Source organism: Eublepharis macularius, chromosome 7 (assembly GCF_028583425.1).
Source record: "Eublepharis macularius isolate TG4126 chromosome 7, MPM_Emac_v1.0, whole genome shotgun sequence".
NCBI lineage: Eukaryota > Metazoa > Chordata > Lepidosauria > Squamata > Eublepharidae > Eublepharis > Eublepharis macularius.
In genome coordinates, this window is record NC_072796.1 from 106636828 (window position 1) to 106642827 (window position 6000).

A 6000-nucleotide genomic window follows, 5' to 3' on the forward strand; every position below is an offset into this window, starting at 1 on the left:
TCTTAAAATGTTTATGCTGTCCTCTTCCATGTGGCCGCTTGGTGGCACCATCACATCAATCATTCCAATATAAACACTTCTACTAGCAAACGGGTCCCAGGCTTAATGATGGGGCAGTTAAAATGGGACCACGTACAGACCAGAAAACAGGTTTCTGCACAGTTGGGGAACTTCGTGGGTTTGCAGGATACTAGCTTCATAAACGAAAGATATTCCTGCCAACAGCCTGAGGAGGACTGAGCAGGCGTTTTGCTCTTGGAGAGAAAAGGAGGAAGAACGTGCATGCCTCAATCCTTATTTCGTTAGTCCATCCAATCCAGAATGTGTTTTGCTTTAAGGTCTCTGAATATATTGAAGTAAATAGTGTATTTGGGACAGGGACCAGAAAAAATGTATATAAATACCTCCCAGGAGTGTAAGCTGAGAAGTGGGGAGATACTTTGTGTTGTGGAATTACGATAAGGTGCTCGTTTCCTAACCACAATGTCTGTAACTTTAAAGAGCCCTCCCTCCTCACTTCTGAGCAAGCATGGAAGGGCTCATTGCCCTTCATGAGGCACAGAATATTGAAAGATGTGGGGGGAGAAAATAGGGAAGAGGAAATTGGTCTGCTCAAATCGTGTTGGTTTCACAATGCCGTCCTAAGCAAAGTTATACTGTTCTAAAGCCAGTGAAGTCAATAGGCTTAGACGTTTGTGACTTTTTTTAGAATTGAACTTTAAAGTGTCCCGGAGGAATGGAATAATGGTGGAGCCACATGGGTCATTAAGGGCCATTCTCCTAACCCTAATTACCGCCCCCCAGTCTATGATGCTATATGCTTTTAAAGATTCTCCTTTTTTGAACAGAAAGACAATGTGGGGGGATTTCCTAGGGTTGAGGGGACGTCTTCCCCTGATGAGAGGCAGTGTGCTTAGAGTGTCAGACTATGATGGGGAGACCCAGGTTCAAATCCCTGCTCTACCATGGAAGCATGCTGAGTGACTTTAAGCCTGTCATACCCTAACCTACCTCACAGGATTGTTGTGAGGATGAACTGGAGGACAGGAGAACAATGTAAGCCACTTTAGGTCCCCACTGGGGAGAAAGGTGGGATATAAATGAAGTAAATAAATAAATCCTAATTAACTCACTCTTCTACAGACTCTAAATATCATAGGGGGAAAGTTTATAGTGCTAACATTTTGGTCATGAGTACGTGCCTAACCTTGGTTGCTCCCCTTTCCCAAACTGCAGGTTCACTGAGGTTCACTGCAGGTTCACCCAGCAACCTCCTGCTCAGTAATCTGCTTTCTAAGGCATTGAGCTACACTCCTAGACTCCTGAGTTCCAGCCTAGATGAACAGGATGTGCCTCACTGAGCCCTGAAGCGCCTGTCTTGTTGCTGCATGGGCTCCTGGACAGCTCATGTGGTGGGGTGGACTTCCAAATCCTGCTATGATTCTTCACAGGATTCTGGCTTGTTCTGCTTCTAAATGCTAAAGTATCCTCTATTCTGTGTGTCTTTCAAGTGCCCTGCCTGGGCTGGGGCGGGGGGGGCAAGGTGGGAGGAATGTGCAGGGTTATTTACTGGAGCAAAGACAGTCCATTTTAATTCAAGCATCATATCTGATTGTCCCTGATGTAACACTGCTGAAAAGTCCATGGAATGTACCTTTGACGGGCGGGTATGTGTGTTCTATTGTGGCAGAAAATAAGACATGGACAGGTCAACAGCTAAGGTTAATTTTGAGGCTGCATGTCAATTAGGAAGCTGCTCCTGCTCAGCACTGGATCAGGACCTGTGCTCTTCAGTTGATCTCTGTTTTTGTGGGATCCTCTTGGGCTCTGCCTTGGTTACTCTGTAACATGACCAAGAATGGGAAAACCTAACATGAACTGTGCAGACAGGGGCAGATGCAGGCAAACAGGTTGTGATCTGGGACATAGCTGGGGGAGGAAACACCTGGCACATTTACACACACACCCATCTCACAAGAACACCCAAGTGCACTCGTTTGATGTTTTTCCTAGGCAAGTGAAAGGCAGTTATTCACCTATAAAGGATAGAAGTAATTCAATGCCTTTGAAATATCATTGTGGTAGGAACAAAACCTACCCCATCTCCTGCCTCCACTGAGAAAAGACCCTCTGAGAATGCTAAGTCTCCCTATGTAGCCTGGCATTTTAAGTGGACTGTGTTCTTGAAGAGGGGATTTTCTCTTGGTTGTATGAGTTGGACCCACTGTTGAGCATTCTATAACCTTTGCAGTTTAATAGGTAACTGCAAATGCAGTTACCTAAAATGATCGTTGATCTGCACTGACCTGGTTTCCAAAGATTCACAGCACCGGCTGTTCCATTTGACACCACTGGGACTTGTGGCCCCAAGGCAGCTGTGAAAATTGGGACACTTATATTTAGGTGCTTAATTATGGGATTCCAACCAAGACTGACAGTTTTTACTAACATGAGTATTGATTTCAATCTGCATTACTAAATATTGATGAACCATTTAATAGTTCCAGTGATGACCATTCATAGAAAATCTCCAAATATCTCTTAATGAAATCAGTATACCTACACCTCATTGCTGATCTCTATTAGAAAATGTTCATTATGGGCATACCCTGCAAAACCAAAGACAATGTGACAGCCATAGGAGTTTGTGATGCTGCCTTATTCTGGGATGATCCCCTTTGTTCATCGAGCCCACCGGCAGCAGATCCTCTTGGTCTCAGAAGTCTTTCCTAAATCCAGCTATCTGAAATTCTCAGGTATTGAGATTAAAAACTCAGAAACCAGGTTGCTGTGGACTGTGGTTGTCTTCTTATCTGACTGACTCTAGACCCGTGTAAATATGTGGCATTCTTACCTGTTCAGTGATATAGCTGACTATATTATATGTATTTTTTGTCCATAATCAAGGGTTTCTATTTGGGTCCACTTAACAATGCACATACGTTCCATTTTCAGGCTTGTTTGCTAGTTACATGTTATTAACACTTCTCAGTTACGACTTAGGGATTTCTCTACCTCACGTATCAGGCGAGTACTATACACTATACACTATCTTAATATGCATGTCTCTGTTTTTGTGTGAATAGGGCAATGTGTGCAATCTCTAGATCCAGTACATATGATCAGAAACCTGGATGTTTCAGAGTATGTGTTCACATGCACCAAAGCTGGAAAATATGCAAGCTGTCCAGTCCACACGAAATAACAAATGAGTATCAAGAGGACTGTCCATAGCACACTTTCTACCAGGTGGGAGTGCCAAAATCATAATGATTATAAAGAGCTTTTGATTACATTTATAACTAATCTGCTGCTTTGGGGGTGGTATGGAGGCATCTTAACCGTTCTGATGTTCCATGTATGTACGTATGTATGGATTTAATTATCTGTGCACGCACAGATAAACTAGTGCCCATAAGTATAAGATACTAGACGCTTGACTTCAGAAACAAAGAGTTGCCAGGCAATTTATTTGTGCAAAGGATGATGAACAAAAAATCCAATTTGTGATGGTTTCCTGTTGAAACAATTTTATACCCCTTGAACTTGTAATCCAGTGCAAGAACCAGATAGGTCCCCCACCCCTTTCCTTTTGCAATTAAGTATGAAAAGACAAATCCATGGTTTCATTGACAATCTAAGTTTAATCATTTTGCAATTCATAATGATGCCCGTAGGCAGATATTTAAATCACTGTTCCCCTTTCAAAATACACAATTATATTTTACATTGCATAGAGAGATTAAATGTGAGTGAGAAAGTGAAGGATGAGATCATTGCGCTGGAACTGTCAAAATGGACGTTCTTGGCCTGATTTAAAACCTTCAGATGTGTTAAGTCTCCCCCCCACCCTCACCCTGCCCCACAATTGTACGCATTTCAGAAATGAAATGCAAGGCACTTGCTTTTTAGAGGCCATTTTATCTTGTGGTATGAATTTCAGCCTTTGTATAAAAGAAAGATCAATGTCTTTTGCTAGTTACAACCATAAGAAACCTATCGTGTGCTTGTTTGTAAGAAAGCATGCTTTAAGCAGAGGTTTCTTCAATTAACCCATATGAATATACACAAGAGCTTGTTCCCTTTCACAGCAGGGTAAAATGGGGACATTTCCACACCAGTTGAAGAGCCAAGCTGATTTAACAGGGGCTGTTGTGAAAAAGAAAGCTTGCTTTCCTGAATGTAACCAAAAAGCACTGAATACAATGCAGACTTGATATTTCAAGAAATAACGTAATTTAAAAGTGTTCATGTGGCCTGGGAATCTTCTAGGAGGCACTTTAGCAGTCTGCACCACAACCCATATAAGATGAGTCACTTGGATTGGAACCACTACAGCCTCCTCTGCAGTCAGTGGACACAATCCAGGAAAAGTTAGCAATGCCTAACAGCTCAGTTTTAGGCATATTTACTTGACAGTAAGTCCCACTTTTGTTTAATTAGACCCCTCCCCCCAGTAATTGCACATAGAATTGTGCAGTCTTAGACTCATTGAAAATAATACGCAGCCTGCTCTTTTGCATGTTTACGCCAAAGTTAATCTCACTGTTCAATACGGCTTATTACTAAATACGGTCTCACAGCCTGTGACTCACACATGAATGTCAATGGGATTTAGTTGCAGCTAACTTTTTGATGAATTGTGGCCATTGAGATTAAGCTGGAGCCGAGCTCAAGGTTAACCATGTCGTGGATCAGTTTGAATGAGCATGTTTTTTTTTAATTCCTTTCTAAATAACAGGATACAGGAAGTAGACAAACTATACACCGATACTCTTAGTATATTAAATTTAATTATAGATTACACTGAATGATGTAAAAACAGCAGTTTGCTAGAATTATAGTGTTCTGCAAAATGCGGAAAGAGTCTTAGAAAATGGTTTGTCATATTCTCTGACACAGCAGCTTTCATTGATGTTATATAGTAGGCAGCTGAGTTGTGTTTTAGTTGTTCTACCTGTCTTTAGTCTATTACTCCAGTTTGCCCAGTAAAAGATGACATTTTAACTACTTGTGATTCCTTGTCTAGCTAGGATGTCAAAGAAGGTTAAAGGCTTCTCATGAAGTTCAGTGTGTTGTAATTCTGAGGTACCTGTGACCTTAGTATGTCATTGCAAGGGGACCAAGTCGCTTAGTGAGTATTAACACTGTAAAGTAAATGACTGCACTGCTAACTTGTATGCCATGAGCCCCAGACCTCTTCCCACTTGGTAGAAGAAACACTAGCGGTGCAATCCTAATCAGAGTTACACTCTTCTAACTCCTCTGAAGTCAATGGGTTATTCCAGTAACTCTGCTTAGGATTGCATTGTAAATGTCACTTAGAGTAGTATCCAATAACACTCTTTAGCTATGACAGGAGCATCCAGTAACACTCTTTAGCTATGAGAGGAGCATCCAGTAACACTCTTTAGCTATCTCGTGAGTAAGTGCTGGCTAACTTTTGTTGGCAAGCGTGCCCCAAGTCAAACAAAGCTGCCTTGACCACACCATTGGTCTCTCAAGATCACTTCTGTCTACTCTGACTGGTAGCTGCTCTCCATGGGTCCCAGCTGGCATTTTGTAGCATCCCCTAATACCTGATTCTTGTTGCTGGGGACTGAACCTGGGACCTTATGCATGCAGAGCAGATGGTCTGCCGCTGAGCCACGATTCCACCCTGAAATATGAAAGAATGCTACTCCTATTGGTCTCTTTCCTTGTCATCTGAGCCAGCAGGACAGCTCCAGAGAGGGACAAGACTGTGTTGTAGCCAGTCTCACAGGCTGGCCTTCTTCTTCCTGTGAAGGTGTGCCACAGAAACTTGCAGTATGTGCCACTTGCCATGACTGTTCCACAGATCAGTCACCCGTGTCTTCTCTTACACTGACAAGTATCTATTTGGTTCTGAACTTTATGACTCCCTCCAGCATGCAAAGAAATGTGGATTGGCCATTTACTTAATGAAGACAATTGTTTCTGCTGCTCTGTGCAACAGCCAGTGTCAAAGGATATAACAAG